Consider the following 27843-nt stretch of genomic DNA (forward strand, 5'->3'; position numbering starts at 1 on the left):
GCCGCATGTGCGATGCATCGCGCACACACCGAACCTGGCCTCGCAAAAAGCCCTGAAGGTATGTATATCTCTCTCCCACGTGACGGCACCCATCATATGTATATATTTTCCTGTTAGGATCTATGGGTAACAGTACTGTATTTGCATATCGAATGTCACAAATGTAACTACTAATATACCTGTCCTGTATGTCCCTATGCCATAAATGTTATGATGTCATGTATGTCACTATATGAATTGAAAATGGGGGACCCTGATGTAAACAAGACGAACGTCTTTCTCTGGTCTGCATCCCCTTAACAATTGTGTGTATTCATAGAGCCGCACTGTATTGTAATTGTACCCATTCTGCAATCTGTTAAATAAAGTTTTCATTCATTCATTAATTCAGGTGGAAAGGGTTTCAGAGCTTCTGGTGAAAATTAGGAAGGCGGTACATTTTTTTCACAAAAGCCCAAAATCAACTGAAGCTCTCCGTGAAATGCAGACCCAGTTACACCTGCCTCACCACAAGCTAGTGCATGATGTTACCACAAGTGGAACAGTAAACTGGACATGTATCATAAACTGTTTGAACAAACTATTATCAAAGACATGATAACATACCTCAAAGTAGTTGATGCGCACTATCACTCTCCGCAAGCTCGTTCCAGAAGCAGGCGTTTATGGTTCCTCTCTGCAAGCACGACAACACTGTGTCTCTGGTCCTCCTCCGTCCTAACTGACGGAACTATTTCTCTCTCTCTCTCTCTCTCTCTCTCTCTCTCTCTCTCTCTCTCTCTCTCTCTCTCTCTCTCTCTCTCTTCCCCTCTCCCCTCTCTCTCCTCTCTCTCTCTCTCTCTCTCTCCCTCTCTCTCTCTCTCTCTCTCTCTCTCTCTCTCTCTCTCTCTCTCTTCTCTTCTCTCTCTCTCTCTCTCTCTCTCTCTTCTGTCTGTCTGTCTGTCTGTCTGTCTGTCTGTCTGTCTCTCTCCCCCCCTCTCTCTCTCTCTTTTAACAATAATGTGTGATGCCATCACACACACTGGCATTTAAAGGGTTCAAATTCGAAAATGTATTGAATATGTGGTGGTTATGATCTGGGCTGAAGTTGATTATTAAATAATAATAATAATAATAATAATAATAATAATAATAATAATAATAATAATAATAATAATAATAATAAACTTTAATAAGCGCTTTTCATACAGAAGTTGCAGTTCAAAGTGCTTCACAACAGTAAAATATTATAAAAGTAATAATTAGAATAAAGATTTATGAAAGAAAAAGTGGAAGAATGTTCAGCATATAATATTTGTATGGTGTTTTAGGACAATTTAGTTCCCTAATGATAAGAGTGAGTATTTTTTCAATCTGACATTACAAAAAAAGAAAATCCATCGAAATCAGTGTTGTTGCTAATCATTGACATATCATTGACAAAATAAAAATTACAATATTTGTGATGCCATCACAAACACTGGCATTTAAAAGGGTAAACATTAAAAAATTCCTGCACGAGAATGCAGGAATGTAGTCTTTGTAACAAAAGAAATCCTGGTGGGGGACCCCCGCTTAAAAAGTGGCCTGACTGGGTCTATATTTCGCGCTATATCTCCCGGCATCGGCGTATTTAGACCACTTTTACTGGGGCACGTGCCCCAGTATTGGTCAGCTGTGCCCCAGTAAACATTTCCCCCAAAAAAAATAAAAAAGGGCTTTTCGCAGTGGAACGTTTGTCCCGCGTCCCGCTGCAACAGAACAATGTAAGGCATTTCAAAGATCATGTTCATTTAATGCAACGTCTGTGTCAAAAACCAATGCACAGCCGAGCCGAGCAGCTCGAGCTGTCAGTGTGGCGTGCAGGTGCGTGATGACGCGGTTTTATGTAGACAGTGGCTATCACTATCAGTAAGTGGAGAAGAAAGACCACCGAAAACGATAAAAGTTAAAGGGGAACTCCAACATTTTGGGAAATTAGCTTATTTAACATCTTCCCTGGAGTTAGACAAGAAGATACATACCTTTTTTGTCTCTGTGCGTGCATTTTAGCTTTGGGAATAGACGCTCCGTTAGCATAGCTTAGCTTCATCACTGGAAGTGAGGCAGGACAGTAGCCTTACAGTGCCTTACAGTGTATTGCAAGGTCTGACATTGACCAAACTTGATATGCATGACCTTGGTGGGCTCTAGGTCAACTCCTGAAAAGGGGGTCAATGTCAGACCTTGCAATCAAAAGTTAGGGGGCGCACTGAAATTATGGCAAGGGTTATTAGCCCCCTAACTTTTGATTGCAAAGTCTGACATTGACCCCCTTTTCAGGAGTTGACCTAGAGCCCACCAAGGTCATGCATATCAAGTTTGGTCAATGTCAGACCTTGCAATACACTGTAAGGCACTGTAAGGCTACTGTCCTGCCTCACTTCCAGTGATGAAGCTAAGCTATGCTAACGGAGCGTCTATTCCCAAAGCTAAAATGCACGCACAGAGACAAAAAAGGTATGTATCTTCTTGTCTAACTCCAGGGAAGATGTTAAATAAGCTAATTTCCCAAAATAGTGGAGTTATCCTTTAACTGTGTTTTTATTTTGTTATTGGTGTATATGTGTATGTATGTACAGTATATGTATTATATTATATATATATGTATATATATGTGTATATATGTATATTTGTACTCCTGTTGGGGCTTCTTGGACCAGATCAATGTTTTATCTGGCTAAATAAATAAATAAATAAGAAACTGATGATTTGGTCCTGTTAACTTTGAATTTTCTATGGGGACTGCCCAGATCCCTCTCATGGACCTGGACCTCACTTTGAGAACCTCTAATGATTCTAGTTATTCAGTATTAACCAGCCCCCCCCCCCCCCCCCGGGCTGAAGCCCCCAATGTTTTCTAACCCTAAAAACGCCCCTGATCAGGCCTATAGAGCAACGGTTGCGGCAACGGTTTTGGTCAAAGTTGCCACGCGTATATCACTGCCTTCCTAAACAAGTATAAGATTAAGTATAATGATGACAACATCCTGGTTGTTTTGCAGGTTGCTCGGCCCTCGGACTGTGGCTATGTCCCGAGCCCTCTTTTCTACTCCCAATTATCAGCCTTCGCCAGTGGGGATGGAGGCTCTTAACCCTTTCACTGCCGCACTACCAAACGGTTAACCCTTTCACGGCGACAATACACAGAGGGTTAACCCGTTCACTGCCACACGACAGCAGGTTAACCCTTTCACTGCCACACTACAGAAGAGTGAGTGAGTGAGTGAGTGAGTGAGTGAGTGAGTGAGTGATAGTAAAGGGTTAACCTTCTGTAGTGTGGCAGTGAAAGGGTTAATTGGACAGGCTTTCCCCTCACACATATCTCAGCATAACTCTGAAACAGTGTTGTCCTCGCTCCTGTGCTGTATATGTTGCAACAAGTGAGGGGGGGGCGGGTTCATGTCAGGCCTCAGAAGACTCTGTCGAGCAGCCTTGAACAACTGGACGGATGTATCTAGCTGCCCACTCTCTCTCTCTCTCTCTGTCTCTCTGTCTCTCTGTCTCTCTCTCTCTCTCTCTCTCTCTCTCTCTCTCTCTCTCTCTCTCTCTCTCTCTCTCTCTCTCTCTCTCTCTCTCTTCCTCTCATCTCTTTCACTCTCCCGTTCATTCCCTCTTCCTATTTTTTCAGACTTGTGTGCATGCGTGCGTGTGTGTGTGTGTGTGTGTGTGTGTGTGTGAGTGAGTGAGTGAGTGAGTGAGTGAGTGAGTGAGTGAGTGAGTGAGTGAGTGAGTGAGTGAGTGAGTGAGTGAGTGAGTGAGGCCATATATTTCCTCCCTATCACACACTACTGATATGTGACTCAGATCTGATTATTTCATGACAGTGTGAACAGCACAAATCACATGGAATCTGATCTATTCAATTCTGATTTGGGCCACTTTCATATCCTGAATAAAAATGTGCAACGCGACCTCAGACTGAACAGTCATGCAACTTTTACGTCACTCTAGATTGACATTTGTCATAATGAATAATCTTCTTTATTGTTCATTTGCACATGTGGGTCAGTTCAGGAGCGTGAGCAGTTCACACTGGAATCTGATATTGGCCACATAAAAAAATAATAATAATAATATATGAATATAGAATCAGGCCTATAAATTACGTTATTATGGCCAAGTCGCACGTTTATGGATCAGGCCGAATCTCCGCTTTCAAATGGCAGAGTTCAATCTGTATTTAGTACCACCAGGCACCCCTGACAGGGCAGAAAAAACTGTGAATGAAATCTACAGTAAGTACAGTTACTTTTTTGTAATGAAAAATGCTCCGCCATTTTTCATCAGATTCAGACGCTGTTTTTTCTAGACGTTCACAGAAAGGTAAAGAAACAAACTACGTTCTATCTTTAATCTTATAAAATGTTCAGTTGTTATCACTATCAGCTCTATATTTAATTTTTCAAAATGTTCAGTTGCTATCGCATGCACTCATCTGTGTTTCACCACACACATGGGTGCATGCTTACCAACTGTTCGCCTGTTTTTAATGCAACATGAAACACTAATATCACCGACATCTAAGAAGGGAGATCCCTCCTTGAACGGCCCTTCTAAGGTTTCTCTCCTCCACATTGCCTGTGGTGCATCTTTTACTATTGTTAGGTTTTAGTGCGTTTTTCCTTACCTTCGCGTGGGGTATGTCTGGGAGTGTTGCATGCATTCATTCATTTATTTATTTTGAGTTTATTATAATTTTTTTGGACCTTATGGTATTCTTGTTTTTTCTTGACTTATTGTGTTGTTTCTTCTTGACTTGTTTAAAGAAGACGTGTCTCTGTTAAGCACTTTGAGTTGCACTCCGTGTGTTACAAAGGATCAGATTAAACCGAATATATATATTTATTGATTGATATATATTGCCTAGTATTTGTATATCGTTTGATATCCCTTGTATATTCCTTGTACATATACACGGAATATCCCTTTAGCCTAGACCAGACCATAATATTTCATTCTCCTATTGGACAGCGGTCCACAGGCGCCAGGGCCGTGCCTCCAGAGTCAGGTTCAAAGCCACCGTCAAGACATGTCTGTACATGCCCGGCTTTGCCCAGGAATACGAGACAGAAATGAGGTTGGCACTAGATTGTTCGCTGTGCATATAAATATGGCGCAGGTGAATACAGAAGTAGAGTTACCCAATAAGTTGAAGCCTCACCCACGATACTCCGTGCGGTGAAGTATGGCCTGTTTGGCCCCAAATAGAGCATTGAGACCGCGTGCGAATTAATAACTGAATTGTCAGAGTTTGGCGCTATACCGTCGAGTGCGACATATTTCTATTAAGTCAGTAATAGTCTATTTGTGTATAGTGTATCGTGCGGCTAAAGTTCTACAGTGACCAGCATCACCAACGCTTCCTCGTACCAGCTAGAGTGCTTATCCAGGCTGGGCTGCTTTCATGGCGCTTTCACCCGAGGAGACCTAGACGAGAACCGTGTGGACATGTACACTGGATTAATCTACCCGACGACTACATAGCCCTTTGCGGCTGGATTATATTTGTTTTGGTCCTGTGATTTATGGAGCGGAGAATCGCCGACGCCTACACGTGTGGGATTTACCCTGTGAGGAGCCACGTCGAGTCTGCGCCTCAGAGAGCCTGAGGCCGGCTAGCTTTCTTCACTGTGGAGCTACAGTCTACGGAGAACAGCTGTATTCGTCTGTGGATCAAGAGACTATTGCACCGTCTCCTGTACTTGGAGTCTCCTTAGTCATCGTTGACCAGACTCTCTACTACCGACAGATCCTCTACCCCTGCTGGCTTACAACCGGGGGGACCCTTCCAGTATCTCCCGCTATATATTACTAGTGTACCATAGATATAATTCCCTAAGATTCAGGTTGTATAATTACCTCCTGCGTAACCAGAGAATGGACATTCATTATTGATTTGCCTACGCACATTCCTTTGCCTTATAAGCGCATCCAAAGTAAAATAGAGAAGTATATTATGTACCTTTTGCTGCAATAAATACTTAATTACCACTTTGTGTGGAACCGATTCATTGTGGGAAGTGTTCATCATATTTATATATCATGTACTGTATGGCCAGTAATTAAAGTACATAAAGCGGTAGTGGTTTAATGATACCATACTTATCAATACAGTCAGGGAATTGTACCCCTCAGTTACAATTGGTCCTTCGAGCCGGAGGGTAACTAGTGTAATATTAATATAGTGGTATTAATATTGACATGGCCTATGATGAACACTCCACAAAACGGTTCTCCTAAAGTAGATCGCCCGCAGCGTAGACGGCAGACACCTCAGTACTTAGAGGATTACGTTGCCAATATACTACCTAGCTTTCTACAGACGGTAAACGCGGAAAAAGTAGATAGTAAAATTATGTCCGACCCTATCGACCAGGCTACCCCGCCAATAGAGCCCCTAGTGGGTTCTAACGTAACTGACCAAGCTCACGGTAGGGACCAGGAGGGACCCGACATGACTTTACCCCCCGCCAAGACCGAAGAAGTAGTCCCCGGAGAGCTCCAGGATAAAGACAGCCCTCCAGGGATGGAACTCTACCCGCTACAAGAAGAGGAGAGCACCCCGGAGAAGGATCTCCAGGACTCGCCACAGGAGAACAGATCTCCAACGAGTACTGCCAGGAGCGGATCACCTCAACCAGCGTCTTCCCCCAGCGAGGCGGACAAGATGCTGGCACAGGCATTCCTCGCCAGCCTAGCAGCCTCAACAGAGCACGATCGACTCCAAGCACAGACGCTTAGTGAGCGCGAACATTCTTCCATGGAAAGAGAACGCCTTCAGGCGCAGCAACGGAGCGACGAAGATCGTATACGTCTAGAGATTAGACGCCTTCAGACGGAAGAGAATATGGTAAGGGACCGGGCCGAAGCCCAGCGCGCCGCCGCCGAAGCCCAGCGCGCCGCTGCCGGTGCCCAAAGAGAAGCAGAGCGCGACCTCGCTCTCACCAAGCGCGAAGCCGAGCGCGACCGATTACAAGCGCAGATAATGGAGCAGCTGATCACCAGGGCAACACCCCCTCCCTCCGCACGGGGTTCCAGGGCCTCGTCAAGACAAGGGTCAAGGGCACCCTCCCCTACCCGATCAAGCGACCCTGAGCCCGACCACCAGAGAGAGCCTATACCCCCCTCCGAACCCCTTCCCCGACCGGTCCAAGTGAGACCCAGCTACAAGGAAGAAACGGTCTACACCGCGGAGAGGCTAAATAGACGACTACAGGATCTAGAGGACCTGCCAGAGGAAGAAGAAGAGGGAGAGGAGGAGAGTCAAGCCCGACAGCAGCACAGTACTCCACAGGACCAGGAGGTCCAGTACAGCCCAGGCTCTACCCCCGCGGCTCTGCGCTACAGACCCCCGACTCAATTCACGGGTGAGCTTGACGTACGACCAGCCCCGAGGAACAGCACCTGGATACGCGGGCCATGGTACCCAGCAGGTACCAGCCCACCAAGAGGCGTAAGAGGAGACTCGCCTAGGAGGCCTCTCTTCCAACGCTCACCGATGTGCCAGCCATCCATGGCATCATACATTGGCACACCGACGTTTCCGGACTTCACCCACGAGAACAGAGCACAGTACACGGAGCTACGAATGTGCTTAGAGACAATGATGTCCGATGTAGCTGATGAACCGTACAAGTATGCTATCCTACTGAAGCACCTCAAGGTGCCCCGAGCGCACAATATAGCGCTGGCCTATGCCACCTCTACTACCCCATACACAGCGGCTCTAGCAGCACTCGACCAAAGATATGGACGCATATGGGACTACGTAATACAAGAGATAAGGCATATTGACCGCCTACCCCCAGCCACAGACAATCGCTCACTAGATGACCTGTCTATCAAGGTACAATCCCTGGTAGGGATGCTGGGGGCGCAAAGAGAAAAGGGTATGCACGAACTGTACGCGAACTCTAATGTCGAGAGGATTTTAGAGAAGCTTCCGCCCGCCATCCCTCCTAGACCTAGCCGACTTCCTGGCGAGAGAAGTCAACAGCCTACGGTTGGATACGTTCATGCGGAGCACACCAAGCTCCAGAGAGGGACCTAGGAGAGCAAACGATGGCCGCAGATTGGTGACCGTCATGCACCAATCAGAATCAGTACCGAGCAGCAAGAACCACAGTACCCCCTCGACGAAAGAGAAGTGGAAGATGGTGTGCCCGTACTGCGAAAAGGAACACTGGTTGTCACAATGTGACACGTTCAAGAAGATGACCGCCGACGAGGTGGGTCAATGGATAAAGTCCAACCGACGCTGTTACCGATGTGCGCGCAGTCACATGGCAGCCGATTGCCGCTTAAAGAAGAGGTGTAGTCGGTGTGACGGAGCCCACCTAGATGTCCTACACGACAGTAACAGAAGAAAGCCTGCACCCTCAAGCAGCACAAAGGCAAGTGTTATGTACATTGACCCCGCCAGCAGCGGGGGCACCCGGGTGCTCTTAAAGGTGGTCCGCGTAACACTGAGTTACCAAGATAAGGTCATGGACACTTACGCCGTCCTTGACGACGGGTCAGAGAAGACCCTTCTCCTCGCGTCCGCTGCGGCCCAGCTGGGGCTGGGGGGGAGCGAAAACCAGATGACGATTCGGACAATAAGAAGAGATCTAAAGACGATAAAGGGCGAGAATGTCTCCTTCACTATCGCAGCAAGCGGGCAGCCAGAGAGACGTATAGGATTACTAACGCTTTCACCAGCCAAGAAATAGGCCTGTCGCAGAACACCTACCCCATCGCCAAGCTGATGGATAAATATGTGCACCTGCGTCAACTACCTATACCGCTCATAGACGGTGCCACCCCGACCCTGCTGATAGGCTCCGACCATGCAGACCTCATCGTCCCGATTGACCGGGTCCACACAGGGCCCAGAGGCTGTCCTGCAGCAGTCGAGACCCGCCTAGGATGGACATTACAAGGCCCCCTCGCTAAGTCTCTTAAAGGATAACTCCACTTTTTTTTTAAATTAGCTTATTTAACATCTTCCCTGGAGTTAGACAAGAAGATGCATACCTTTTTTGTCTCTGTGCGTGCATTTTAGCTTTGGGAATAGACGCTCCGTTAGCATAGCTTAGCTTCATCACTGGAAGTGGGGGAGGACAGTAGCCTTACAGTGCCTTACAGTGTATTGCAAGGTCTGACATTGACCAAACTTGATATGCATGACCTTGGTGGGCTCTAGGTCAACTCCTGAAAAGGGGGTCAATGTCAGACCTTGCAATCAAAAGTTAGGGGCGCACTGAAATTATGGCAAGGGTTATTAGCCCCCTAACTTTTGATTGCAAAGTCTGACATTGACCCCCTTTTCAGGAGTTGACCTAGAGCCCACCAAGGTCATGCATATCAAGTTTGGTCAATGTCAGACCTTGCAATACACTGTAAGGCACTGTAAGGCTACTGTCCTCCCCCACTTCCAGTGATGAAGCTAAGCTATGCTAACGGAGCGTCTATTCCCAAAGCTAAAATGCACGCACAGAGACAAAAAAGGTATGCATCTTCTTGTCTAACTCCAGGGAAGATGTTAAATAAGCTAATTTAAAAAAAAAGTGGAGTTATCCTTTAACCGAACAGCAGCCACTAACTGCCTCCACTCCAGAGTGACAGAAGAAGACACCACCCTCCTACAGCATGTCGAGAGGCTATGGACACTAGAGACAATGCCCTTTAAGAACGAAAAGAAAGACATTCTTTCCAAGGAAGACATTTACGCTATAGCCCTCCTCGAGCAGGGGACAAAGAGAGTCAAAGTCAACGGAGTGATGAGATACGCAACTCCACTCCTGAGGCGAGAGGGTATGCCTACCTTCCACGCCCCAAAAGAAGCGACGGAGCGGTATCTATTGAACACAGAGCGGCGCCTAGCCAGAGACCCCGCTCAAGAGACGGTGTACTGCGCTGAGATTAACAAGCTAATCACAGCGGGACACATAAAGAAAATTGACATTAAAGAGGCCGATCAGACGACCGAATCATGGTACGTGCCGCACCACAAAGTCCACCACAACGGCAAGGATCGTATTGTGTTCAACTGCAGCTACCAGATCGGATCACAAAATCTGAATAAAGAGCTCTTGCCCGGCCCAACACTCGGCCCCTCTCTACTAGGCGTGTTACTACGTTTCCGCCAAGACAAGGTGGCCATCAGCGGCGACATCAAAGGGATGTTCCTGCAGGTGAGACTAGTGGAGGAGGACAAGCCCCTGCTGCGGTTCCTATGGAGAGAGAGGATCGGGGATGAGCGACCAGCCATCTATCAATGGGAAGTCCTCCCTTTCGGAACCACATGCAGCCCATGCTGTGCTACGTTTGCACTGCAAAAGCACGTCGCAGAGGACCCAGCAGCTGATGAAGAGGTCCGACAAAGTGTAGGAAATAGTTTCTACGTGGACAACTGTCTGCAAAGCGTCTCGACGCCAGAAGAAGCCGAGGCCCTTCTACTCAAGCTCCGCGCCTCCCTGATCAAAGGCGGCTTTGATCTCAGGCAGTGGGCCAGCAGCGACCCGCAAGTATTGCGCAGCCTCTCCCCCGAGGACAAGGCAGCAAGCAGCGAGACCTGGATGGCGACCATCCCAGGAGAAGCCCAAGAAATGACATTAGGACTAGTCTGGCGCTTCAAAACAGACTCGCTCCATTATAAACACACACCCCTGACCAAGGAGCAGGGAAGGTCGACTGCACTACCGACCACCAGACGGAGTGTATACAGAACACTCGCCAGACAATATGACCCGTTGGGATGTATTCTACCTTACACCACCAGGGCAAAGATGATTGTAAGAGCGTTATGGGACAAGGACCAGGGCTGGGACGACCCCATACCCGAACACCTTGCATCCACATGGAGAGAGTGGGAGACGGAACTCAGCTCACTCCCAGGTGTCAACATACGCCGCAGCTACTTCCCACCCACAGTGAGGCCGGAGACGTGCCAGATGGACCTGCACGTCTTCAGCGACGCCTCCGAAGTAGCCTACGGTTCGGTGGCCTACTTGCGTGCCCGAGAGGAGGGAGGAGAAATACATACTGCTTTCATCCTGGCTCGCTCAAGAATAGCCCCACGAAAGCAACAATCTATCCCGCGTCTAGAGCTCTGCGCAGCCCTAGCAGGAGCGCAACTCGCCACGTTAATCCAACGTGAACTCACCATTCCGGTGGAAAGAACAATCTTGTGGTCAGACTCCACGACAGTACTCACATGGATCCGGTCTGATTCGTGCAGATACAAGGTCTTCGTGGGAGTCAGAGTCACAGAGATTCAAGATTTAACAGAAGTAGCAAGCTGGAGGTATGTGGACACAAAACACAACCCAGCTGACGTCATCACCCGGGGAATGTCCCTGGATGACCTCCCCCGTCACAACCTATACAGTGACGGGCCAGAGTTCCTCAAGCTCCCGGAAGAAGAGTGGCCTACACCCACCCCACGGGAAGCGAGTAAAGAGGAGGCCGAAAACAAGAAATCTATGTTCTGTGGATTGAACACACTCGTCTCCACAGACCCCGACATAGACGATTGCCTCACCCTAGAGAGTGCGCAGCTAAAGACATTCCTGTGGCACCACCCAGAGGTTCAGCTCACTACTGACATTACAGCAGCTGACTACGAAGAAGCAGAACTTCTTCTACTACAACGAGCCCAGAGAGACTCGTTCCCCGATGAGCTAGACTGTCTACAGGGAGCAAAGCCCGTCCCATCAGACAGCAGACTGCTCCACCTAGCCCCCGAGAGCGACGCCCATGGTCTCATCAGAGTGGGTGGTCGTCTGCGGAGAGCTCCAGACTTACCGGATGACGTCAAGTACCCGATAGTCTTAAACAGCCAACACAAGGTCACAGAGCTGATCATAAAGAAATACGACGAGGATGTGCATCACGCCGGGGCAGAGAGAGTCTTCGCGGAGATCAGACGTCGTTATTGGATACTGCAAGGGAGAGAAGCAGTGCGGCGCTTCCAGCGAACCTGTCTAGACTGTCGTAAGTGGCGAGCGCAGCCCAGTATACCCCGGATGGCTGACCTACCTCCCTGTCGCCTCCGACTCGGCGACAAGCCTTTTCACTCCACCGGTATGGACTGTTTCGGCCCGCTGTATATAAAGAAAGGAAGAGGAACCGAGAAGCGGTGGGGTATTGTATTCAAATGCATGACCACCCGAGCGATGCATATAGAACTCCTTCCAACCATGAGCACAGACTCATTCCTTATGGCCTTCCGAAGATTCACATCGCGGAAAGGCAAACCGTCTATATTATTGTCTGATCACGGGACAAACTTCAAAGGCGGAGAAAGAGAGCTGAGAGAGAGCTTCCAAGCTATGGGCCCAGAACTTAAGACCCACCTCGCTCCATCCCAGATTGACTTCCAGTTTAATCCCCCGAACGCACCTCACTTCGGTGGAACTTGCGAACGAGAAGTACGTTCAATAAAGACAGCCCTGTACGCCGTGCTTGGGGCCCAGACCGTGGCGGAAGAAGTCCTAATGACAGTCCTCACGGAGATCGAGGGAGTATTGAACTCAAAGCCCCTCGGTTACGTCTCAAGTGATGTAGCAGATGTCGACCCAGTCACCCCCAACACACTCTTGATGGGGCGGCTGGACCCCGCGCTACCACAGACAATGTACAGGCCTGAAGAAGCGAACGGCCGAAGAATGTGGAGGTACAGTCAAGACCCGCCAGAAATGGGTGAAAGAGAGAGACAATTTGACAGAAGGAACAGTCGTCATGATTATCGACCAGTCACTACCCCGAGCTATGTGGCCGGCTGGCCGCGTAAGCAAAGTGATCACCGGTGCCGACGGAAAGGTCCGATCAGCCGAAGTGCTCGTCCAAGGACGGATCTACACCCGACCCGTGGCGAGGCTAATAGAACTGCCAAGGCTCCCCGATACTATCGATGACGACCATGACCCCATGACTTTGTGAACTGCCCGACCCCCTCACAACAGACATTGAGTAGTGGACAGTGCGGTTAATCTGTCTCTGCTTAGCTAATTAGGTGGGACTAATTAGGAGGCGGCTGTTACAAAGGATCAGATTAAACCGAATATATATATATTTATTGATTGATATATATTGCCTAGTATTTGTATATCGTTTGATATCCCTTGTATATTCCTTGTACATATACACGGAATATCCCTTTAGCCTAGACCAGACCATAATATTTCATTCTCCTATTGGACAGCGGTCCACAGGCGCCAGGGCCGTGCCTCCAGAGTCAGGTTCAAAGCCACCGTCAAGACATGTCTGTACATGCCCGGCTTTGCCCAGGAATACGAGACAGAAATGAGGTTGGCACTAGATTGTTCGCCGTGCATATAAATATGGCGCAGGTGAATACAGAAGTAGAGTTACCCAATAAGTTGAAGCCTCACCCACGATACTCCGTGCGGTGAAGTATGGCCTGTTTGGCCCCAAATAGAGCATTGAGACCGCGTGCGAATTAATAACTGAATTGTCAGAGTTTGGCGCTATACCGTCGAGTGCGACATATTTCTATTAAGTCAGTAATAGTCTATTTGTGTATAGTGTATCGTGCGGCTAAAGTTCTACAGTGACCAGCATCACCAACGCTTCCTCGTACCAGCTAGAGTGCTTATCCAGGCTGGGCTGCTTTCATGGCTGCCGAAGACTTTGCGATCTTCTTTGAGGAAAAAGTGGAGAACATCCGCAGCTCCTTCTCCCAACCCCCACCCATTCCAAATGCTGAATCGAGAACCTCATCCTTCACTCTGACATCTTTCTCTCCCATTACAGAAGCAGAGACCCTGACACTGGTAACGTCAAACCGTCCGACTACTTGCCAGCTGGACCAGCTACCCTCCCCACTCCTCCAGACCATAGCACCAGACATCCTCCCATTCCTAACTGCAACCATCAACTCCTCACTCAACTCGGGGGTGGTCCCCACCTCCCTAAAACAAGCCAGAGTCACGCCGCTCATAAAAAAACCAACCCTGAACCCTACTGTCATAGGCAACTACCGTCCTGTCTCTCTTCTCTCCTTCCTTTCTAAAACACTTGAACGTGCTGTATCCAACCAACTTACTACTTATCTCTTACAGAATGACCTCCTAGACCCTAATCAGTCAGGCTTCAGGACTGGTCACTCCACAGAGACAGCCCTCATTGCGGTCACAGAGGCACTTCACTTAGCAAAAGCGAAAGGCCTCTCCTCTGTCCTGATTCTCCTAGATCTATCTGCAGCCTTCGACACAGTCAACCACCAGATCCTCCTTGCGGCCCTCGCAGGAATGGGAGTGGCTGGCTCTGCGCTGACATGGCTGTCATCATACCTCAATGACCGCTCCTACCAAGTGTCATGGAGAGGGACCCTGTCGGCCACCCGCCCCCTGCGGACGGGTGTCCCCCAGGGCTCGGTTTTAGGACCCCTTCTCTTCTCCCTCTACACTAAATCACTGGGTAACATTATCACGTCTCATGGCTTCTCCTACCATTGTTATGCCGACGATACTCAACTCTTCCTCTCCTTCCCTCCCTCAGATATCCACGTCTCTGTGCGGATCTCGGCCTGTCTGTCCGACATCTCAGCCTGGATGACGTCCAACCACCTCAAACTGAACCTAAGCAAAACAGAATTGCTCCACCTGCCGGCCAAATCCTCCCCCCTAACCGACCTTTCAATCACAGTCGAGAATGCAGCTGTGACTGCGTCCCCGACCGCCAAGAACCTTGGTGTTGTCCTCGACGACCAGTTGAACTTCTCTGCTCACATCGCAGCGACGACCAGAACCTGCCGATTCCTCCTGAGCAACGTCAGAAGGATACGCCCCTTCCTGACAAAAGAAGCCACCCAACTCCTCGTCCAATCAACAGTCATCTCCCGCCTCGACTACTGCAATGCACTGCTCGCTGGCCTCCCGGCCACTGCCACTAAGCCTCTTCAACTCATTCAGAACGCAGCGGCCCGCCTGATCTCAAACCTACCGAAGTCGGCCCATGTCACCCCACTTCTTAGGGACCTGCACTGGCTCCCCATTGCTGCACGAATCCGCTTCAAGGCCCTCGACCTAGCATACCGTGCGGCAAAGGGAACCGCTCCCGCCTACCTCCGGTCAATGGTCTCTAACTACACACCCTCAAGACCCCTACGCTCTGCATCTTCTGGCCGCCTCAGACCTACTCCTATCCAAGCTCCGGGAGGGTCATCAAAGAGAAGTCGCCTATTCTCAGTCCTTGCCCCACAATGGTGGAATGAACTACCCACCCCAGTTAGGACAGCCGAATCACGTCCAATCTTTCGCCGTCGACTAAAGACGCACTTCTTCAACCATTATCTGAATTAAAAAAAAAAAAAAAAAAATCTAACCCTAACTAACCGTACTGTCATGCACTTGTCCTAATAAACTAACCTACACTGTAGCACTCAACACTTTGATGAACATTGTTGCTCAGCTGATAGAGTTGTGCCCTTCCTGATGGCTTGTCGTACAGAACTTGTAAGTCGCTTTGGATAAAAGCGTCAGCTAAATGACTAAATGTAAATGTAAATGTAATGGCGCTTTCACCCGAGGAGACCTAGACGAGAACCGTGTGGACATGTACACTGGATTAATCTACCCGACGACTACATAGCCCTTTGCGGCTGGATTATATTTGTTTTGGTCCTGTGATTTATGGAGCGGAGAATCGCCGACGCCTACACGTGTGGGATTTACCCTGTGAGGAGCCACGTCGAGTCTGCGCCTCAGAGAGCCTGAGGCCGGCTAGCTTTCTTCACTGTGGAGCTACAGTCTACGGAGAACAGCTGTATTCGTCTGTGGATCAAGAGACTATTGCACCGTCTCCTGTACTTGGAGTCTCCTTAGTCATCGTTGACCAGACTCTCTACTACCGACAGATCCTCTACCCCTGCTGGCTTACAACCGGGGGGACCCTTCCAGTATCTCCCGCTATATATTACTAGTGTACCATAGATATAATTCCCTAAGATTCAGGTTGTATAATTACCTCCTGCGTAACCAGAGAATGGACATTCATTATTGATTTGCCTACGCACATTCCTTTGCCTTATAAGCGCATCCAAAGTAAAATAGAGAAGTATATTATGTACCTTTTGCTGCAATAAATACTTAATTACCACTTTGTGTGGAACCGATTCATTGTGGGAAGTGTTCATCATATTTATATATCATGTACTGTATGGCCAGTAATTAAAGTACATAAAGCGGTAGTGGTTTAATGATACCATACTTATCAATACAGTCAGGGAATTGTACCCCTCAGTTACACAGTGTATGAAAGGTGCTATATAAATGAAGATTATTATTATTATTATTATTATTATTATTATTATTATTAAATAATTATTATTATTATTATTATTATTATTATTATTATTATTATTATTATTATTATTATTATTATTTTATGGCAATAACATTCAGGTTTGTTCGACCCGTGAGACATAATCACGAAAAATAATTTCCCGCCAGACGGCTCCAAGTTTGACAGGGGGCTGGCGTGAGCTGCGTAGTGTAGTTTTATGAAATTTCATGGGACTACAACCACGTATGACTGCGTCATTTCCTCGCGTCAATATCCGCCGGTTTCCGACTCAATCCGCTGAGATTTCTATATATGGCACGGTGGTGTAGTGGTTAACACTGTCGCCTCACAGCTAGAAGGTCCAGGGTTCGATTCCCACTTGGGGACCAGGTTTACGTGTTGCCAGTGAGAGAAGGTAAATTCAATGTATATTTGGTTTAAAAACTGATATATAGTAATACCATTATGGTATTATAGCCAGTGTGTACCCGCAGGTGTGTTTTGGAGTTTTTTCTTGAGGGGTTATAGGAACAACCACCGCATGTGGTACCAAGAGGGTGGTTGATTCCCTGGTGTGTTGGAGCAGAGTCAACTCCCAGGTTACCCGGTTGAGTGTGCCCCTGCACGTTCATGACGTCTGCCAATTGTGTCAGCCTTCTCTGCCTCGGCCCCTCTGGGTCGGGTTTTTTGGTCGAGGCTTTGTCATGGTGCGCAACAATGCCAGCATACACCCCTTCCGCCGGGGGTGCTTTTTCAGTTGACCCCTTTGGCGCCTGTCTCGTCCGCAGTGCTCCAGGCTCGGGTCAAACGCCTGCTGCCTGGTTTGAGGGATCGACCCCCTCTGGGGTCGTCTCCCCGGTGCGCTGCCTGCTTCCGCTGTAGTGTAGCCTTTTGAGTGCTTCGAGTTACGGCCATGCTGACTGCCTGAGTTTGTCAGGGTCAGTGTGCCAGGCGGCGTACTAGTGGGGGGAAGGGCCCGCTCTTGGAGGGGCCCTGTCCGAATACGCTGGCGATGTGGGGGCCGGTGTCACTAAGTGACCGCCTGGTGAGGTCTTGATGCTGTGGTGTCATTGACCTCTCCGGGCCCCCTTTTTCCGGGGGATCCAGTCCCTTCAGTGGGTCTGGGTCTTCCTTCGCGCTCCGCTGCTACGGCCTTGCCACAGGGTTGAGTTTGCTCTCGACCACGTGTTTTTGGGGGCAGTAACGAGGTTTGTTCCTTCCGTTCGTTCCCTGGTGGCATGCGGGTTGTGCGTGTGGGTAGTCGTGGGGTCAAGCCACGGTCTGCTCACCCTGTGCGCTGAGTTGCTCGAGTTTGAAATGTGTGAAAGGTTATAAGCAGCTGTCATGACAGCGCGTCGCATGACAACCAGAAGAGGGGCGGGCTACCGTTGAGTTTCTTAATCGTCTCCATATCAATATCATTATAATCTTTAGATTTTTTTATTCTTACAGTTCAATACAGTGTCAATTACTTCATTTTCATCTACCGGATAAAGAAACATTGAGCTTGAGTTGAAGTCTATCAGTTTATCCAGTTGTGAATGTAATTTTCTCTGCCAATTCAGGTCCACTACGTACAAAGAATTGATTAAAACCATCAACCACCTCATCCAAGTTGCTTATGGTCTTTTCATTTACAATAAAATTATCTGGATAGTTCACACCATTAGACCCCTTTCTAATAAGATTATTAAGCACCTTCCAAATACCCTTAATATCATGTTTTTTACTTTCTAGTAGATTGGCATATTCCTTTTTACAATTTCTCATAATATTTGTTAACTTGTTTTTATACATTTTATATTTAGACTCTGTTTCATTAGTTCTGTATTTATACAATGATATTTTATCCAACACTTTACAATCCATTTGACTATCAACATATAATGCCACACCCCCTCCACTTTTGTTTTGTCTGTTTGTGTAAAACATGTCATAACCAGGCATATTAAGATCTGTACCTCTGTCAAGGTTTAACCAAGTCTCTGAAATGGCTATTATGCTAAACGGTGAATTCAATTACATCAAGTAATCCTGAATGTGCTCATAATTAGCATACAGGCTCCTACTATTAAAATGAATGAATGATATTTTGTGTTTCGCTTCAATCATTTCATTACATTTAGTTTCTGTATAATATCTGCAGTCTTTCTTAATATCTATAAAGATGTTATTATCTGGATCAATTTCATTCACCATATTTTGAGATTTATAGGATGCTCGATATTGGCTTTTTTTACCGATACCGATATACCGATATTGTCCAACTCTTAATTTCCGATACCGATATCAACCGATATCAACCGCTACCGATATATGCAGGGTTTCCCCCCCCCCCCCCCAAAAATGGAATAATTTCAGGTAATTAAGTAAGGGATAATGTATAAGCTACAAGGTCATTGTCGCAAAATAATTGACCGACACAGTTTAAAATACCGAGGCGCCTTGCCGAGGTGTTTTAAACGTCAGTGAAGGTAAATTATTTTGCGACAATGATCGAGTATAGCTATACATTATCCCGCTTATTACATGGCTAACTTACTAACAATATACCTAATTCATTTTACATCGACAAGACGAGATCAAATGCAGACGCAGTTCTGTTCTGGCTCCTCTGTCATCGTCACACACACTCCGCTGTCAGTGCAGCCGGCAGGTGTGTCTGATTGGCTGCACTGATGCAGTGTGTCAGTGGGCTTGATTGCGAACAGCTGCTCACAGCGGTCATTATTGTTCGGCAGAGGTCCGTTATCGAGTAATAACGGATCTCTGACGAGCGCTATTGACCAATCACAAGCAAGCATTTCGGCGAATGTGAAAACGCCATGTAATAACATTACATATTTGATTTGATTTGAAATCTTTATTTCGAACATGCAATGAATACAAACAAACAATAACAAAAGCAAAACACAACTCAATCTACATGTTCGAAAAGGAGTAGGAAGAAGTATACACTTATTTAATCCTACCCCTTTTCCACTACTCAAATGAGTGTACTATTTAAAAACATAAAAAAGAAAAAAAAATATATATGCAAAACAAAAAAACAAAAACTATATATGTAAAACATGAAAGAAATCAAATAAAAATGTAAACACCCGTGAATATCAAGTCCCTTCCTCATCCCTGTACCTTGTGAACATCATTTCCTTATACATCAGTTTGAATTGTCTCATGTTTGGACATTTCTTTAGCACCACATTTAGACTGTTCCACAGTTTCACTCCACATATTGAGATGCAGTGTCTTCTCATGGTAGTGCGTACAGGCAACTGCACCTCCTCATCCATCACCCTCAACATAGGGGCCCCCCAGGGCTGTGTTCTGAGTCCCCTCCTCTACTCCCTGTACACACACGACTGTGTGGCTCAGCGGAGTAGCAATACAATCGTCAAATTTGCTGACGACACAGTGGTGGTGGGCCTGATCTCTGCCAACGACGAGAGGGCCTACCTGGAAGAGGTCAAGGTCCTGGCGGGATGGTGCCAGGAAAACAGCCTCTCCCTGAACGTCAGCAAAACAAAGGAGATGATTGTGGACTTCAGGAGGTCGGGGGTCAAGGACTACAGCCCCCTCAGCATCGACGGGGCACCGGTTGAGAGAGTCAACAGCTTCAAGTACCTCGGAGCCCACATATCCGAGGACTTGACATGGACCATACACATTAACAGTGTGGTGAAGAAGGCACGACAACGCCTCTACTTCCTCAGGCGCCTAAGGAAGTTCCAAGTCAGCCAGAAGATCCTTAAGAACTTCTACTCATGTACAATAGAGAGCATCTTGACCGGCAACATCACCTCCTGGTTTGGGAATAGCACTGCAAAAGACCAAAGCAGACTACAAAGAGTGACACGTTCAGCCGAACGCACAATTGGAGGGGGGCTCCCCACCCTCCAGAACATTTACTACAAGCGTTGCAAGGGGAAGGCTAAGAGAATTATTAAGGACTCGAGCCACCCGAACAACTGCCTCTTTGAACTGCTGCCGTCAGGCAAGCGATACAGGAGTCTCAAGGCGAGCACAGAAAGACTCAGAAGTAGCTTCTATCCCCAGGCCATCAGGCTGCTAAACGAACAATGAATGAACACTACACAACAACAACCACCAAACACACATAGCACACACATCCACACGCACACACTCACTTTAAACAAACACACTGTAGCACCCACTACACACACTTTATAGCACACACCCACTTTAAACAAACACACTGTAGCACCCACTCCCCACACTTTATATTTATGGATGAAGGATTGCACTACAACTCGTACACCTTACTGTAAATTGTACCTAAAATTGTACCTCATCCCATTTCTGCTTTGCACTAGATAGTACTGTACATTAGTACACTGCATAGTATTGTGTATTGTATATTATATGGTAACTCAGAACATTGTACATATGTCTATACCGAACAACTGTGACCTCATTTTCTTCTTCTAAATTCATGCTATATTATGTTATTATGTTATTTGATACTATCTTGTCTAGCACAGTCTCTGGAGCGTAACAGTAAGAAGCATTTTGTATGAAAGTATTCTGTACTTCTGTATGACAACTATTAAAGAACTTGAACTTGAACTTGATTTAGCACTTTTAAATTGTGTTCTCCCCTCAGATTATAACCCCCCTCCCTATCAAAGAACAATTCTTGAATGTTTCTTGGAAGTGCATGACTTTTTGCTTTATACATTAATTGTGCCGTTTTAAATTCCACAAGATCATTTAACTTCAATGTTTTTGACTCCAAAAACAATATGTTAGTGTGATCACGATAACCTGCAATGTGAACTATCCTTATGGCCCTTTTTTGGAGTATAAAAAGTGGTTGTAGTGTAGACTTAAAATTGTTTCCCCAGACTTCAGCACAGTAATTTAAATATGGTAAAACTAGTGAACAGTAGAGAATGTAGAGTGATTTTCTATCCAGAATGTGCTTTACTTTACTCATGACTGAAATGCTTCGTGAGAGTTTAGATTGGACATGTTTTATGTGAGGTTTCCAACAGATTTTATGGTCTATTATTACACCTATAGGAATTTATTTTCATAAACTCTTTCAATAATCACATCATTTATTTTAACTTGTACCTGAGTATCCAATCTACAGTTTCCAAACAACATAATTTTAGTTTTGCTCAAGTTCAATGATAATTTGTTTCTATCAAACCATTCCTTCAATTTCTTCATTTCAGATGTGATGACCTCTAAAAGCTGCTGGACATTCTCACCAGAAAAAAAAATATTAGTGTCATCCGCAAATAAAATACATTTGAATATATTGGATACTTTACATATCTCGTTAATGTACAAGATGAACAGTTTTGGACCCAACACTGACCCCTGGGGGACACCACAAGCAATGTCCAAACATTCAGATTTATAATCTCTCATTGTCACAAATTGTTGTCTTTTTTTAGATAGCTTCGCACCCAGTCCAATACTACCCCCCTGATCCCATATCTCTCCAATTTCCTGATTAATATATCATGATTAATAGTATCAAATGCTTTTTTTAGGTCAATGAATACTCCAGCTACATGTTTTTTTTTATCTATGGAATTTGTGATTTTTTCAATGAGTTCTATTAATGCTAGTGATGTTGACCGGTGTGTTCTGAATCCATACTGGCTATCGGTGAGTAAATTATGTTTATCAATGAATTTATCTAATCTGTTGTTGAAGAGTTTTTCAAATATTTTTGAAAACTGAGGAAGTAGAGAAACAGGCCTATAATTTGTGAAGTGGTGTTTATCTCCAGTCTTGAACAGAGGTATGACTTTAGCTATTTTCATTTTATTCGGAAATCAACCAGTTTTGAATGATAAATTGCAGATGTGCGTGAGTGGTTTTGAAATCCCACTAATGACATTTTTTACTATTTTCATATCTATTTCATTACTGTCTGTAGATGTCTTGTTTTTACATGGATTAGTAGTTTCTATAATTTCATTTTCATCTACCGCTTCCAGAAACATTGAACTAGGATTTCGTTCAATATAATTGTCTTTTATGTCTTCAGGAGTCACTGGATCTTGGATTTTTCCCGCTAATTCTGGTCCAATATTTACAAAAAATGTATTAAAGTTGTTAACCACATCATCCATATTGCTAATAGTTTGATCATTCTCCATAAAATAATGAGGATAGTTTATTTGTCTTGATCCATTCCTGATAATACCATTTAATATCTTCCAAACACCTTTAATATTATATTTGTTTTTTTTTGATCAAATTTTTTTTATTATTAATTACATGAAACAGGACAACACAATAACCACAGTAACAAAAAACATAACTTCACAGGAGAATAACAAACAATAATAATACAGAATAATAAATTATAAGACAAAAAGAAAAAGAAACAGCGTCCAACCTATCAAATATAGGTGGCTACTTCAATAACAAAAAGGGGTCTTCAAGACATGGCAACCTTTCCCCACCTTTACAAAGTGGAGTGACTTAAAAGATTGTTTATGAGAGTGTTGTCGCAGATTTACTGTAGATAGCCTAGGTCCCTTACACATGTTCAAGACTGCCAAACTCGCAGACGGTAAAGTGTAAGAAGAAAGAAATTCCTCTTCCAAGTTGGTTGACAGGTCAATCAGTCTGCCAATATTAGTCCCTTGGGGAGATGGCATGTGAATTGACATATAGCGCAGAATAGCTAAATACCAACCCCCCCTAAAATCCCCCCAGCCAAAGTTAAGAAGGACAAGACAAAAACCAAGACAGACAAGACATTTCCTCCTCCCCCTCCCCAGAGACCGCCGGACCCCCCCGATCAAGCGCCCCAACCCCGCTCAGCCGCACACGGCGGTCTTTACCTTCTCAGCTGCTGCGAACCACAGGTCAATGCCAGCCTGCCCCACCCCAATCACCCGAGCCGTGGATATCTCAAGATAAATCACATCCAATAGAGTTAGGGACCAGTTGATCATTGTCAGCTTCTCAGGCTCCTTCCATCTCATTGCTATAAGCTTCTTCGCTGCTGTGACACCCGCTAGGACAACCCTTTTCAGTTGTACGGACGCGGGTAGTGTCGTTATATCGTTCAGGAGTAGCGTAACAGCTGTGAATGGGATAGTTAAGCCACACAGATCTGAAAGTTTGTCCGTTATTGACCTCCAGAAACGGGCCACTGGTGGGCAATCCCAATACATATGCATATAAGTGCCAGTGGCCTTTTGAGAGCACAAAGTGCACCGAGAGTCGGTTATCAGTCCCATAGCAAATAGCTTCCTAGGTGTAAGATAGGTCCTATGAATGTAATTAAAATTAATTTGCTGGTGATTGGGGTTGCGGGAAGATAATGCCACATTTGCCCAAACATCATCCCAGTCAAACTCGGGGTCCAACTCCGGGATATCCACACGCCAGATTGTATCCAATGATAAATTTTTATACGTGGATTGAATTAAGAGCGTATAAAAGTCTGAGACAAACCCTCTGGATGTCGTTCTGTCCACTATGAGCCTGAGGAAGGGGTGTGGTTGCAAAGCTTGAGCCCACGGTACGCCATGCGCCCTCAGTGCTGACCTTAGTTGAAGGTAAAGAAAGAAGGACTCGCCGGGAAGATCATAAAATTCTCTTAAGTCCTGAAACGCACGGAGGCCGTTCTTATCATAAATATCCTCCAGAGTATGCACTCCCCTCCTTTGCCATTGAGGAATATTAACCGGCTTGTGTCCAACAAGTAATTGCTGGTTATTAAAAATTGGAGAGTCCAGGTGCCAAGGGCATTTAACCCCACACGACCTCTGTACATTACGCCACGTTTGGATCACGTGAGTTATGATCGGTCCATACCTCAGCCGGCATTTCGCAATAGAGACAGTGGAGTACACTACATCCTGCAATCTTAGCGGAGACACCGCCGCCGCTTCTAAGGAGCGCCACGATACAGCCTCTACAGGGTCTAGCCAGCACATCAGAGGTCTCAGTGAAAAGGACCAGAAATAAAGTTTAAAATCAGGGATTGCGAGGCCCCCATCTTGTTTTCTACGTTGAGTAGTAGCCCTTTTGATTCTCGGGCGTTTGTTATTCCAGACAAACTTAGATACCATCGATTGTACCTTGCGCCAGTGGTCTATTGGAGGGGGCAGGGGGAGCATTGAGCTAATAAAATTTATCCTAGGCAGGATGTTCATTTTGATTATGGAAGCCCGGGCTTGTAAGGAGTTAGGAAGGGACGACCACCTGTCTAGATCCTGGCGTATTTTATCATAAGTACCCGTGAAGTTGTACTTAGTAGTTTGATTCAGCGTGGGGAATATCTCTATGCCCAGGTATTTAAAATGTTCTACTATGGGGATATCAGCTGGTAGTCGTACCGCCTTGGCCAGTTCATTAAGAGGTAGGCAGGCTGATTTGTTCCAGTTAATCTTAAAACCTGACAATTTACCAAAGTCGTCGATTATCCTCAATAATTTTGTGGCCGACCGGGAGGGGTCGTCCATGAAAATCAGCAGGTCATCCGCATAGAGAGCAATTTTGTGTGGAGTATTGTTGACCATTATGGGGACGATGTCCTCCGATTGCCTAATAAATTGAGCCAAAGGTTCGAGGGAAAGCGCGAACAGTCCCGGGCTCAGAGGGCAACCCTGTCTAGAAGATCTGGAGACTGGAAAGAGTGTGGAACAGTTTTTGCCTGTCAGTATCATCGCAGACGGCGAGGCATACAGGACTTTAATCATATGAATAAAACTCTTTCCAAGACCCATGACCTCCAGTACCTTCCACAGGTATGACCACTCAAGTCTGTCAAACGCCTTCATGGCATCCAAAGACAGAACTGTGGATGGAGTTGTATTGTCTTTACTGTTATCGATTACATGCAACAGCCTCCTAAGATTATCTGCAGCCAGACGCCCCGGGATAAAACCAGTTTGATCGCAGTGTACCAATACAGACATAAATCTCTGCAGGCGACGGGCCAGCACCTTGGCAAACACCTTTAAATCGGCCCCGAGAAGACTCAAGGGTCTATAGCTACCACAATCATTGGGATCTTTGTCCTTTTTGAGAAGTAAAGAAATCAACGCCATATTGACATCTCTTGAGAACTCCCCTTGTTCGATAGCGTAATTGATCATATCGAGCATCAATGGACCCAGTTGGTCCCAGAAAGCTAAATACACTTCGGGTGGAATACCATCCCAGCCTGGCGCCTTACCCCTCTGCATTTCAACAATAGTCTCCCTCAATTCTACGAGAGTAATCGGTCTCCCCAGTTCCTTGGCCTCTTCCTCAGAAATGTGGGGTATCTCAAGCCCGCCAATGAACGATTCAAATCTAGAGTCATCCAGATTACCCTCTGAGCTATATAACTGTGAGTAAAACTCTTTAAAAGTGTCATTGATCTTTTTCGAATCAGTAGTGACTGCACCCTGGCTCGTCCTAATCGAGGGGATATCTGAGAAATGATCATTTGAGCGTATTTTCATTGCCAATAGATGGCTAGGTCTGGAGCCGTGAAAATAGTAATTTTGTCTTGTCCTATGTATTAAGAACTCAGACTGTTGTTTAAGTATGGAGTTTATTTCTTTTTTGACTATCTTACGTTGTGTGTTTAGTCGTTCATTATAGTCAGTTTGCAAGGATGCGTATAGGTCCGCATATAATGATTCCAGTCCTTCTAGCTTTTTTGACCGGGATTTTCGCAAATTGGAGGCAAATAGTGTGACATGACCCCTGATGAATCCTTTCAATGCGTTCCACAGGACCCTAGGGTCTTCTACCGTGCCAACGTTGATCTGCAAAAATTCAGCTAGTTTACTCCTGAACTCAGAACAGAAGTCATCGTTCTTTAGCAAGGTCGAATTAAAACGCCATCTGGGAGCTCTTGCGGAGAGCCTGCCAAAGGTTGCCGTAAGGAAAATCCCCTTGTGGTCTGAGAGAGCCAAGGGAACCAATGAGACATCGAAACTATCAAACATATTAGGGGACGCGAATGCATAGTCAATTCGAGAGAAGCTTTTGTGTCTGGCTGACAGGTGAGAGTAATCTCTGAGGGTGGGGTTGCATAAGCGCCAGAGGTCTGAGAGCCCCGTGTCTTTGGCCCACATCCTGAGGGCCTTAGAGGCCCGTTTCTGGTCGCTCGTTTCAGAGGGCCCAGACCTATCCATCTCCGCATCCCAGCACGCATTAAAATCGCCACCCACAATGAGAGCGTATCCATTAAGTTCCAACATATTCTTCGTGATTGTATTATAGAACGCTGAATCAAATGTGTTAGGAGCATACAATGCTATTATAGCCATCTTCCTATGCAAGAATTCAACTTTTGCTATAGTAATCCTTCCCTCCGTGTCCGACCATACATCCAAGATTTTGATATCAAGGTTACGTCTTGTAACTATGACTACTCCTTTCGTCTTATCATCGGCTGAGGATGCGGAGATAACGTGATATTGCCGATTTGCCAGTCTTGACACGTCACCTACCATTAAATGCGTCTCACTAAGGAGAGCAAGGTCAATATTTCTCCTCTTCAATAGCCAAAGGACACTGGCACGCTTGTGTGGGGCGTTAAGCCCTCCTGCGTTCCAAATTAAAATATTCAATTTAGCCATGGTCGAGCTTGTATAAGTGCGTAGAGAACATACCCGTGCAGCCAGGCTGAGTACAGAGGTGCCGATCCCGGCGGGCCCGGACGGTCAATCCCAGGAGTTCAGAGGAGGAACACTTACACATATATAAGACAACAGTACATAGAACACATAAAAATACCACCCCAGCTACAGCCCCCCCTTCTACTCTAAACCCTAACCCACCCGTCCTACTATAAGTTCCTCTATACCCACTCTCCAATCCCCACCCTATGCCCCACCCACTGAGGATGGTCATCTTCCTATCACTTCCCACTAGAGACATGGATCAATAAGACGCTTCCCACTCCCACCCCCCTCTAGTTAAACCCCTGAGTAAACCCCCACTAGTCCAATAAACACAAATAATAATAAAAAATAAATTCAATAAAGATATCGGTCGAAAACCACCTGAGCACAGGCCCTAACATAAGACAACCATAATGGTAAAAATAGCCATTATTAAATAATAACTCACATCAACCTGCAACCATCTATTTCCGAATCTGCGCTTCAACGTCGCCATGTTATGGCCCAAATGGGTACAGGAAAATTCAAAACAAAATTAAAGCATCCCAGCCGATAGTCTAAGGCAGGATCGGGTCACAGGTTAATTGTGCAAAATTGTGTGAACAATGTCAATTAAACAATGACAAAAATAAGAAAGGGAAAAAAGGGGTTATGGTTAAAGTGCACCCCTGAAGCAGTCCCTCTGATCAGGCACAACGGCTGACATGACATAACCTATGTAAGAATCGACAATAATAGGAAAAGGAAAAAGAGGGTTATGGCTAAAGTGCAAGCAAAGTTAAACTTGACCCAGCCTGTTATCACATATTTATGTATATTCGTTCGAGAGCCAACATGAACCTTGGCCCTAACATGACAGCTATAATGGAAAAATTAGCCATTATTATATAATTACTCAGCATCAACC

This window comes from Notolepis coatsorum, assembly GCF_963971535.1.
Source record: "Notolepis coatsorum genome assembly, chromosome: 4".
NCBI lineage: Eukaryota > Metazoa > Chordata > Actinopteri > Aulopiformes > Paralepididae > Notolepis > Notolepis coatsorum.